This window comes from Haliotis asinina, chromosome 1 (genome assembly GCF_037392515.1).
Source record: "Haliotis asinina isolate JCU_RB_2024 chromosome 1, JCU_Hal_asi_v2, whole genome shotgun sequence".
Lineage (NCBI taxonomy): Eukaryota > Metazoa > Mollusca > Gastropoda > Lepetellida > Haliotidae > Haliotis > Haliotis asinina.
In genome coordinates, this window is record NC_090280.1 from 71,762,315 (window position 1) to 71,774,854 (window position 12,540).

General features: G+C 43.5%; 1 protein-coding gene across 3 annotated transcripts in view; it reads left to right on the forward strand.

Moving 5' to 3' along the window:
* Positions 1-12,540, forward strand: part of LOC137296576 (fibrinogen-like protein A) — a 53,322-nt gene that overhangs the window by 19,668 nt on the left and 21,114 nt on the right. The window lies entirely within an intron of this gene.

Sequence of the window (12,540 nt, forward strand, 5' to 3'; positions counted from 1 at the left end):
TGTTGATCCGTGGGTACCGGTTGTCTGTGACTCCTTATTGACACCTGCGGCCAGGAAGGGTCATAGTGGCCTCCAGTCATAGCCGACATTACTGATCAGCGGACTGGAGTATGGCGCCACCTAGACTTTGGTTGGAACTGAGTCAACACCCGTGTGTGTGTGTGTGTGTGTGTGTGTGTGTGTGTGTGTGTGTGTGTGTGTGTGTTGTTTGTGTTTGTGTTTGTGTTTGTGTGTGTGTGTGTGTGTGTGTGTGTGTGTGTGTGTGTGTGTGTGTGTGTATGTTTTGCAGGCTTCTCGGCCATTTCATGGTGTATATCCATGTCCTTTATGCAGTTGTGACGTTTCTCAAACACATGTTGCCACACGATTGGTAATACTATTGCAAGCGTTTGAATACCTCCGCCCTCGTTGATGACTAAAACACGTCTATCCATGTATGTACAACATTTTATCATGTGAATTAGAATTTACAAAATTAAAACTTTTATCACTTTTAGGTTTTGGATGATCTAACAAGGACGTGTTATGAACGTCTTCATGACGTCAGTCTTGCAACCCTATATCTTTGGGGCGCATTTTGAAACATGTTAAAGACACAAACGCTTGATCAGCATTATATGAAATTAAATGCGTAGACATTTTAAAGCACATGTACGTGTCCTGCCAGTTATGACTTCCCTTAGAAAATACATTATCAGAATTGTTGTAATAGCCGAGTCGATGCGGGTAGCTGCATAACTAAGGTTAGGTGTGGTCGGAAATCGTACTGCAGTTGGTAATGAACGTTGGATCTGCTGTCACGTCGAAGGAAAATTTGGAGCGGTACAATTATGAAAATTGATTTAGAAAATTCTCATAATTCCCCGCCAAGTTATGAAACCACTTAACTTCATTAAACTGTCCATAAAACGACCTTAAGTCTTACCCGCCCCAAAGCCGGCACTGAGTAGTGGTGCTAAAGATACAGCAATTGTGATGCTAGTGATTGCGATTGCTCTGAAGTAGGAAACGATTAATAGAGGTGTGAAGGTAACAACATTATCTCAACTAAATAGACTCCCATTGTTATTTTAGCACCACTGATAATGCAGAACATGAATTAATTATTTACACAAACGGATTAATTCACTTCTTTGTTTGAGATAGCGTTAAAGAAATCTAAATGTCAAGTTTGCATAGAAGCTGACGATGCTGTGACTATATAGATGTGTTTTCTCTTGTTCAGCGATTCTGTGTGGTTAATGCACGGTCTCGATCTGTAGCTGTTTGTGTGACAGAACCAAGTTATTACCGAGTTGCTGACATGTTCTTATGTATGAGGCAACCCCTATAGAATCAGTATGCACAGTTGGTAGGATTTACTGGTTTCTAAAATACCATTAATCGTAGGTATGGGCCGAAATGACAGGACTTGTGTGTTCATTAGTGTCCACTTGTCAGGATCGGATGGTAAGTTAGAGATTAAACAAGACATGTAAATGTAGTCTCTCGTGGGTGAACTGTTAGAGGGAGTATACAGTCAGACAAGCATGATCTGTGTACACGGAGAAGACAATATCTGCTCCAGTAGTAACGTAATTTGCAATGTTGAATGTCAAAGTGAAGGGAAACAAATTTAAGGAGGATTGCTTAACCGTCAAAGCATTCATAGCGATGATTTAATCTCAGAACGTCTACCCGGCTCTTCGTGTGGTACACACTAGTCCTTTTTTCATCTGCCCTTGTATGATCATAGCTTATATTATGTATCTATGTCCCTTCGGGCTCGACTGTAGGTAAATACATCCGTGGATGTGCGAACCAAGATCAGCAAGAGGATGTAGCAGGAGCCAATGACACAGTATCCACTGTGGAGGTGATCTGTCATAGCTGGGCACCTGACCAGGTCCGTCCTGAAACACAGTCACCTAAAGGACATGTGTGAACTATAGCTTGTGCCCTCAAACATAGTTACTAATAGGACGCAAGTTAAGTGTAGGTAGCGTCCTGAAAGAGAGAACACGTCCTTAAACATATATACTGAAACGGTCTGGAAACGCATTGTCGTTGTCAGTTTGGTTTCAGAGATATACTGGTAATGACGAGACTGGTAATGTGACAGTTCCTCCAAAAGACTGCAACACAGTGCGGGGAAGTGTAGGCCAGGACTCGCTACACTGACACCAGGTGTTCTGTCGAACTCGTCAGAATATTTTACTCGAACAGGATCTTTTGCACAGCGTGAGTATACACACGAACCATAGCGAGAAATAATGACACATAGTGAAATAAGCTCCACATATGGTGTAAACATTGGAGCATCAGATACGCGCACACTCAAAGGCGTCACACGCGGAGCGCATCGGTCTACACGCCGACTCCCCTGGCGGGAACATTCTGATTGTGTTGGATGATAGCCAAGGGAAACAACTCTAACTTGCTGAAAGCAGATCACGACCTTGGTAAACTCGTCGATGGTTTCCGACAATCAAAATACTAGTATTTGTTGCGGTAAGGTGTGCGGGGTGAAATTGGTTAATAAGGAATTATGTGATTTTTAACAACAACACCAAGAATCTCAAAATTTTAAGCAGGTGTAAAAATATTTGTTGATATGTCGTCAGATCTCGTCGGCCTGAAGGAGTTGGCGATAGTACAAACATGTGGTAAGTTCGAGGCACAGCTTTCACCGCTAGGTAGATGCATATAGTATTGATGAATATTGTTACTGGTTAATGCTTCAGTATTGTGACGGGTCAGAGTACCATTTTGTCTTTTCTTTTTTTGAAGGCTTGTCTGCCAAACGCCTTCAGTAGCCTATTTTTCTATTTGGACATGTCTTGGTCCCTGAGCTAAGGCGTTTTGCGAGCCAATGATTTTTTTTCACAGTCGCGTTTTATTGTTATGGAAACATTTTCAGTTGATATAAAACGGTCAGTGTCGGCCTAATCCTGCATTTTGGGGACTAGATTACAAGTGAAGCGGTACATGGTCAATGGGCATTTCTTGGCTTTATTCCACAGTATATAAAAGCCTTTTCCGTAGATTGTTTGGGTGTCGTTAAGCAAGTTGGGGTTTTCATAAAATATTGTAAAATTGCCGCCAAGTGTTGGTGATATTATGTGATTATATTTATGGACGATGGAAACAATGGCTAGTTTGGCAGAGTATCCCGTCACCCAGTGATCGTTGCACCTGTAGATGGGAACGTCATACATTCTACTCTAATTCCTTCTCAAGACTTGGATACCGGTTGTTCGCATTAGCAGGTAACTATCGCAGTAGCACAGTCGAACACCGTCGTCGCTACTAATATTTCCATTCGGTTTGTCTGGGGTTCTAGTGGTCCACAATTCTCATAATGATTTTGCGCATGTTTGTGATTGGTTGAACAGAAAGTAGTAGTTGAAAGTAGCAAATTGAGATTACATCATTATCAGTGTAATACCTCTTACTGGAGATGAGAGTCAAGCAAAGTTACCACTCATCAATCATGGTGTAAGATTAAACCCTCTCGACAGAACCATCAACTGCGTCCTGTTCTCCTGACAAGTGTTCAGCAGCTCCTATCGTGTAATCGGCGTTAAAATACTATTAGATATAGTCTCAGATGTAATAGTTATCGCTGAAATCATGCGATACATCTGAAACAGTTGCAACTCTCATTTATCAGGAAGTCATCGTAGATCTCGAGGACTGACTGAACAATTCTAGGAAACCACACTGTCTAAATAAAAACAGATCACCTCCCCCACCGCCAACCCCTAGCCCAACTCTGGTGTGTTAGCACCCAGTGTGCTCAAGTCGGACTGCTTCACCCTGATGCGCACCTGCCGTTGTCAGGTCGTGTAGCCTCTAGAGGGACTACCTCGCCCGTCCAAGAGAAATACATTAATATCATAAGCTCGTACAAATCGTACATACCTGAAAATGAAATATTTTGTAATTGTAGTTGCGAGTTGTGCACTACACATAATCATTACTTCTGCATGATTTGCTGTAAAGCACATGTTACAGGAGCGATGTAAACGAGATGCATGTTCTCTAGCTCTTGCAGCTGACATCGTACAGAGGATATATATATCCCAGTTTAAAGGTATAATTTGAATCAGTAATCGCCAACACGGACACAAAGGGAAGCATGTTACGAGCGTGAAAGAGGCATCTAAAACATGAAGTGATTGTATTTCTGGTGACTGCATATGTTGATACTACATCCCTCCTTCCTATCGCCCCGGGTAATGTACAGGAGGCATACCGATAAACGGGCTACGGTGTCCGCAGTTTATCCCATAAACGTATGACGAGTGTTTCTCCACTCTATCTACTGCCAGCCTACTCCAGCCATTCCGGCTGTCATGTCCACTTGACCAGCGTTATATAGTGACTCTCTTATCTCCTGACCTGTGCAATAAACACGTACTATCTATACGCTTTCAACCCCCTTTGACCACCCCGCATTTGATCTTCAAAACCACCCTTCACCTTCGGTCAGCAGTTCGATGAGCAGAGTCGTCTCCCTTGGCTGTTAAAGATTCTTATGATCTTGAATTCAAGTCGCTGACATGTTCCTAGGTTTCTCAGAACCACACCCAACTCATTGGTTTCTACAAACTTTCCAACATTTAAACGCTGCGTTTAAGAGTTTTCATTACAATAGACTCACTAATTCTCCTGGTACTGGGAAGTTGTAAGCCATGTGAACTGATACTCGCCATGGTGTTGGTTCAGACACACCTCAGTTCGTAGGCTCTTTCACGGCTTGAAGGTGTACGAGTTGTAACACAATTGTTGGCAAAACTATGTTTGTGTGACATTCGAAGTAACGGAAGGCCACGCTCATATATTTTGTAGTTTTAAGGTCGTCCTTGTATCAGTATGTTGGCACTGATAATAAGTGTTTTCCAAACAGAGAAGGCTTGGCCAATGAAGACCGGCTTGACCATAGTCTCGCTCCAAGGCTGTGCTGGATCATAGTTCCACCTGGGTATAGTGTTTCTGTCCTTACAATGGACAGATCAAGATGGAGGACAGTACGAGTGTTTTATCGGGACAACTCATTCTTAGTATATATCTAATCCAGAATTTGCGATGACCTATATCTAATAATTATGGAAACTTGTAAAGTGTACCTTGGTCAGTGTATACAATGGCCGTCTTCCGTGAGGCCGAGCTGTTTCGTCTGTTTGTATAGCGGGTCCTTCTGCTCCGTGTGCCCTGGCCAGACAGGGAATGTGATACCATGTTTAACATTGATAAAGCCAAGCATTTGCTCACAGTCGCGTTGTATCGGCCTGTAAATCCTACATGCCTAATCTATCGCATTGAAGTGATCAGCGCTGTTTCCCCATCTAGTAGCCCCTGGCTAGTCGCCGCTATCTTAATTACTGTTTGACCACTCTATCAAAGACTTTACATCTCGCCGTGGGAGTGTTTCCCAGAGATTCGATTCCTCATGCGCTGAAGTCTCCGTCCAGCTCTCTTACCTGTAAGAACTTAATCACGTGCACAGCTTGTGACAAAGCTTGAAATTGGTCAATTTAAAGAGCGTTAAAGGTGTTAGCTTTACGTTCAGCTTTCAGTACATCAGACCGAGAAGGCAGTTAGTGCTCATGACAAATTCCGGTGATCTTTACAAGGGTCGTAAATGGCGATTACTGTTTTGAATGGCTGCGTCTGAGAACAGAATAGGATGGTAATTGTTATCAGGATTACCCTAATGATCGTGGAGCCATAATGATAGCAGTATGTACAGGTTGGATTGCTCTACTGGAGGTACTCTACTTCGTGACACTTCGTGCATAATGGATGTGTGAACTGGCTCGCGGTTATCTCCCGAACCCAATACACGCTCTTTGATAACTCTTAATAAAACATTCATATCTATCAATTTTCAAAACACTGAAATGACGAACACATCACCAAGCGAACTGAATCATGTTATCCGAATCACTTAGTACTCTAGAAGTGTAAAATCAGTTTTTCGTGTAGTTTGTTGAATATATTTGTTTTAGCCCCTGTCTCAAGTTGTCTCTGTGGCAATATTTGAAGCCACGAAGGTTTGGTTCTGTCTGTCAGATCATACGTTTGAATCCTCCATCTTTCACCTGAGTTTTAATTCTGTCTGCCACATGAAGAAGTTTACGAGCGTGCTTACTTTAATACTTTTGCCGCACCCAAGTTTAAATGCAATTATTTAGGGCATTGTTATGAAGCTCCTGCAAGGTAGTAATTCTACAACTATTTATATTACAACTATAATTCATATATCCCACAAGGTTGGTGTAAGCATGACTTGCGGATCCTCCACATAACTATCACAATAAGCACACGTGTCTCCCAACAAACAGGCCTACTTAAGTATTAAAATTGTGAAGCTCTATCGTCACAGTCCGTGTGACTACTGATGTATACTACTAGTACGCTACTAGTTACAGCTCTTAACTACACGGAACACTAACCAGCAGAGATCAACATGTCATGTCAGGTATCACCACCCCACCTCAAACACCGGCACCATACATGCTGAGGCGGTCATTGCGTAGTACACCTACTCATCGGTTGAGATATTAACTCATATCCTTTTATTTCCGCTCTCTTGAAGTTTGGAATACATCAGTACGCAACATTAGGCAACTCACAATAGTGTTAATTCTTGAATTTGGAACACCTGTTGAAGTCTGACATACTGATCCCGATGTCAACAGTTGTACTGACTACACAGCACTGACAGTGATTCCCACGTCTTCCCTCACCTATAGAGAGCTGTTATTACATACCTAGCACAGGTATTTGGGGGAGCTTTATACCCACAATCTCCAACCCCTGTCTTGCACCCCTACAATGTAGGTGACAGACACACTCCAAGTCAAGAGGATTTGGGGTCTTGGCATCCTGTGGAAGTCACTCATTTGGAAAATGCAACAATTTGCTCCCTTGTGATATATATTCCTCATTTATGGAGCTTAATATGTGGGTGAAGCCACCCGGTGACCCCAACACAACCGAGGCGTGACCGGCCATACACCTACATGGTAGACCCTACACTGTTGGGAGGAAATTCGTCCTGCGACTACCCCAGTACAGCAAGCCTCGTCAGTAAATACGGTAGTTAGATCCGCAAACACGTAATTCATAGGTGGGAAATAAACCAAAGTTAGACAATGGCAAAAACAAATGATCAACGAGGCAATCACAATCACTAGGAAACGATGACATGGACATTTAGGAACGTGTTGATTACGGTCCAGAAGATGGGGCTGAGAAACAGCGCCAGGATAAGGAGTGAGCCTACATGGGGACCATCTGTAGACGGAAGATTTGTGTATCAGCCCTTTGCTGCTGTTAGTATAGTTCCCTTGCTGATATTGTTGACCTTTGCTAAAGGTCATCTAATCTTTGTTTTGATTGGCTACGACACCTTAATGGCATCGTTAACCTTTGATCTTTTACTGATGTCGCAATGGTCCATTATGCGTACACGTTTTCAAAAGTTGATTGAAGTTTTCGTGTTAAAACGATTCAAACAAATTAAAGTAAAGCCAGTGAATGGATCTGATAAGAATATTTGTTATGGGAATATTCTGCGGAAGGAGGATCCATAATTACAACCAAGTTCTTTCCTGCACTTAACGAGATTTACACTACTGGGCTGTCTGTAACGCTCACTGTGAGACGAAGGTGTGGTGACTGGGGTGTGATTGTCTTCACCGCTCCCTACCAGGTGAAGGTGTAGTGACGGGGCGGCGATTGTCTTCACCGCTCCCTATCAGATGAAGGTGTAGTGACGGGGCGGTGACTGTCGATACCGCTCCCTATCAGGTGAAGGCGTAGTGACGGGGCGGTGACTGTCGATACCGCTCCCTATCAGATGAAGGTGTAGTGACGGGGCGGTGACTGTCGATACCGCTCCCTATCAGGTGAAGGCGTAGTGACGGGGCGGTGATTGTGTTAACCCTAACAAGTGAAGGTGTAGTCATGTCAAGGGAGCATACGGATAACACTGGTGTCAGGGACAATCAACGTACACTCTCGCACACATTATCCGTTATCTTTTAACCCAAGACATCGTTTTTATTTCTCTCTATATTTCATAGCTAATGAAGAGCTCGCCTGATGCTTTTGCCATCGCGAGTCCGTGTATGTTGCAGTAGGTAAACCACTTGCTGTCGAGGTGTTTATCTGCCGACTGCAGCTTGGGCGGAACAGTGTTGGGGGCAACAGAGCGCCCTAGCCGTACTCCGACATATGGTCAAAGACTTGAGTCGCACGCAGCTCCGGGAACCACGAGAATCAGAAGGCGCTGATTCATGCTTAATTCCCCACATGAAAGACCCCCAAATAAAACTTGGGCGCTCATTACTGGCCAGTAATTGAAACCACGTGCTCACTCGCTAGTGTTAATTGTAGCGAGGAAAACTTCATTACTCTATGCTCATGTGACATGCAATTCATCTGCAGCAGATAGAACCGAAACAGAGGATAAACAGTCAACATGCCAGACACAGTATGGTTGGTATGATTGTAAACTTTATTGCCACTGTTGACATGTCACTACCCCCAGTTCGGACTGACGTCGTGTCCACACGGTGAAACTGATCACTCATATCAGTGGTCCTCGTAACACTGTTCTCCGTGGTGTCAGTAAAATGTATCGGAAGCCACGACGTTTTAACGCGAATGCCGTAACTGCGAGTAGGGAAGTCAATGTTGAAACAAGGGAGTATGTGTCTCCAGTCACACCAAGGTATAATGCACAGGGCGGACTGATGCTGGTTTCAGTGACCATGTGCTAGTCCCTAAAGGTCGGGCTGGACGGTGTCCAGGTGTGTTGGACCACATTCTCAGCCTCCACCAGGAGTAGAGAGAGGAGTATGGCGAGACCAGGCAGCAGTTAGCTGGCCTTCTTACCTTCGCGGAATGTCAATATTCTATTGTGAAAATAAATATTCCTTCGCGGCCCAGTTAAACAAACACATTTCTCTGCCATGATGAAGCCGAGTCTAAAGGGCAACGGACATGCGCAGAAAATAATATTTCCCATGATCCCGCTAAAATGTTTACAGAACAATAAATATGACAAACTGAAATTGCTGTTTGGGATTCCACAGGTGCCCCACTGGTCAGAATATGACCTTGCTTCATATGCCAGTAGTTTAACTCTGGCCGACAAGGTCGACACAGATATTTGCGCTAAGTAGCTTCACCCTGTGACCAATTCCACGTATTCAGTCACAGAAAGTATGAAACACCTGACTCAAGAAGTGAAGTGCGTTTGCCTCTTTTCCTATAGCATGCGGGATAAATCCGCTAACACTCCGATCCTCACCTTGTTACGAACTCTTCATGAACCACAGACATCTAGAAACAGTGCATGTGCGTGCCGATGAAGGAGGGGTTCGACGCATTAAAGAGGGCTTGTGTTCAGTGGGCTCGACCTTCAGAGAGCTACGGTGCCCTGTGCACCCGTCAGATAGGATTTACATAGAGAGAGACCTGTGGTCTGTACCCCCGTCAGATGGGGACCTACTGAGAGCTACGATGCAGAGAGAGAGAGAGAGAGAGAGAGAGAGAGAGAGAGAGAGAGAGAGAGAGAGAGAGAGAGAGAGAGAGAGAGAGAGAGAGAGAGAGATGAGAGAGAGAGAGAGAGAGGAGAGAGAGAGAGAGAGAGAGAGAGGAGAGAGAGAGAGAGAGAGAGAGAGAGATGCCTTGTATCCATGTGATATGGGAACCTACAGGGAGTCGTGCCCTCTACCTCTGTGAGATGGGGACCTACTGAAGAGCTGAAGAGTGACCTTGTTCATATGTATATTATCATGACACATAAGGCTCTCATCGGTAGCCAGCCACAGACAAGAAGTACATTAACTCTACAGATACCATTCATGAAATTATTAACTCAAATTATAACCGATGACCACTCGATTCTTTCAATAAAATCAGAGACCGAATAGTAACAAAACATTGTCTGAAGAGGTTTACAGTTACCAGTAAAGCGACCAGATCAAACACTGACTGGAGAAAAGAGAGTGTTTGACGCACGAGAAAAACTCCTCTCTTTAAAGTTAATTGTAGACCAGGGCAGCCGTTTGTTCACTTCCCAAGGGAAATAAAAACACTATCGTTGAGGCGAGCGGCTTAAAATCTACTCTCGCCCCAGAGACACAGAAAGTTATCGTTTACGCTCTAATTGATATCCGCAACATATTGTAGTAGTCGTTTCTTGTATTTGCGAGACGTCAGTGCATATTGAAATATTGCAGACAGGCCTCTCCAATGGGTTTCGGGACTGCGTGTCGCCCCATTGTGTCATAACTGGACAGCTACTTGTGCTAACATACAATTCTCAAGCTTTGTCGCTGTATCGCTTCTTTTGCGGTTAGATATAATGGGTCACGTAAAGCCTTATGCAAAAAAGCTTGAATATACGTTAAGATACTGGGCTGAATGTCCGTTTGTGTATAATGTGATGGATGTAAGTATGTATGTAATGTGCTGAATGCACGTCTAAGTGTGATGGTTTGAATGTACGTTTATATAATTGGCTGAATATACGTTTGTGTATTTTTCTTTATTGCCCGTTTATATATAATGTGATAAATGCATGGTTATATACAATGGGTTGAGTACATGTCTGTATAAATAGTTCACCATCCAGGGTAGAGGTATTTTCGGAATGTACCCGTACCAATCAGTGAATATTTGACAGCTAAGATCTGCAAGGAGGAACGTAGGAATCACTTAACACCGGAGCAGTTTGACGCATTGCATGAACACGTCTCAGTACATCTTGTGTCGAGAACATATATAATAGAGCAAGGCTGTTATTAATAATCAATTACGCCTATTGCTGTACATGTTTTGTCGTCTGTGGTGGTAGACTTAGATCGACAGTGTAACACTTTCACACTCATATGCACTGTTGCGTCAGGTCAGCCTCTGGAGCACCTCAAACCTCATCACTACATACAAGCTGACTCAATCGTATCAGTCTGCCCTGTACACAGGTGCAGGGGGTCGCACCACCATGAGCTGATGAAACCACGAGACCAGTTGCACACCTGGTCCACTGTCATTGACAATGTGAGGGAGACTGTGTGGCAGTTCAAAGCTGCAAACGCTCTCTATTGCTTCCAAGTTTCAATTTCACGGAAATGTGGTCACATTTGCTCGAGATGGTCGCATTCAGAGTCGTCACGTTGCCATGACTAGGCAGCTTCATTCACGTCATTATGTAAACTGCGCTAAGCAGTCAGTGAACCGTATACTCGTGTCTGCTAGAACCTTGTCAACCATGGAGTATTAGCTTATATCAGTGGAACCTCTCTTCTTTTATATAGATGAATAATTGCGGTGAAGGTTGCAACAGGAACATTCAAATTTCCGGCTGAAGAGCAGGACTGTTGAAGCTAGATGTGTGGTCCCACTTGCATTCATAGCCTCGTGAAAAGTTTGAAAAGCATCGGTCGTGACAGTTTTGGGGGTATTGCTCAAGTTTTGAGGAATGAAACATATAGTTAACGACCAGAACATTTCCCGTGTCTAAGGTTAGATCTAACACGATGTTAACTTTAGGCCCTCAGTAAGTTCAAAGACCAGGAATGGCCAAGGTACATTGAGACTGGTCACGCTCAGTTAATGTGTCGTTTAAAGCTGGTATCTCGCTTAACCGCATCATTGTCTACATCTTTGTTAAATCATAATTGTGAACATAAATGCAACCACCTAAAATGTTCGAATGTTCCGCATGTTTGCAACAGACTGGCATCTCGCTTACTGTCCTTACTAATCAAGCTAGACTTGCTTCTTTTGGGTTAGAGTTACTATAAATCCATGGGCACATCCCTCGGTACAGCTTTGGGAGCAAGGCTAGGTATGTTGCTACACATTCGCTTTTCGGGTGTACGCAGATATTCACTGTAGAAGGTAAATCAGTGTTTGAAGAGCAATATTACAATAATCAAGTTTTGTGAGCACAGGACTGCGACTTAGGTTTGTGTAAAAGTTTCTGTGACGAATACTGGACACATAGAAACATGGGAGAGAGACCCGCTACAGGTTTCTTACTCATTTTAATCATACATGTCACCTTGCGTGGGATTCTTTCTCGCTATGTTCATTTTCTGATTACCGAGGTAAAACAATAGGTGCATTCGTTATTTCCAGTGTAGTGGTCAGTGTAGGGTAATTTACCATATCACGTCACATCCTACCCGCGATTTGGACGGTGTTTTTGCCAGCCAGCCCGTGTGTCTGGTACCGGGACGATCGTTACAATAGCCATGCATATTTCAGTAAAGATGGAATGCCTGATATCTGGTCAGTAATTCCACGTGGAACGCCTAAGACTGGGGATGGATTAGCTGGAACTCGAGATGCGAGAACTACACTCATAGCTTGTCAATTTCACTTTGCACACAGTTTGACAGGCTCGCTACATCCAAGGCCCGACAGTAGTCCCACTATGTACATTTCTCTGTATCAACTATTGCTGTCAGAAAGGTTCTTATTTCATATCCAGATAATTGACTATAAAGATATTTCTGTAAAAGTTAGTACTTA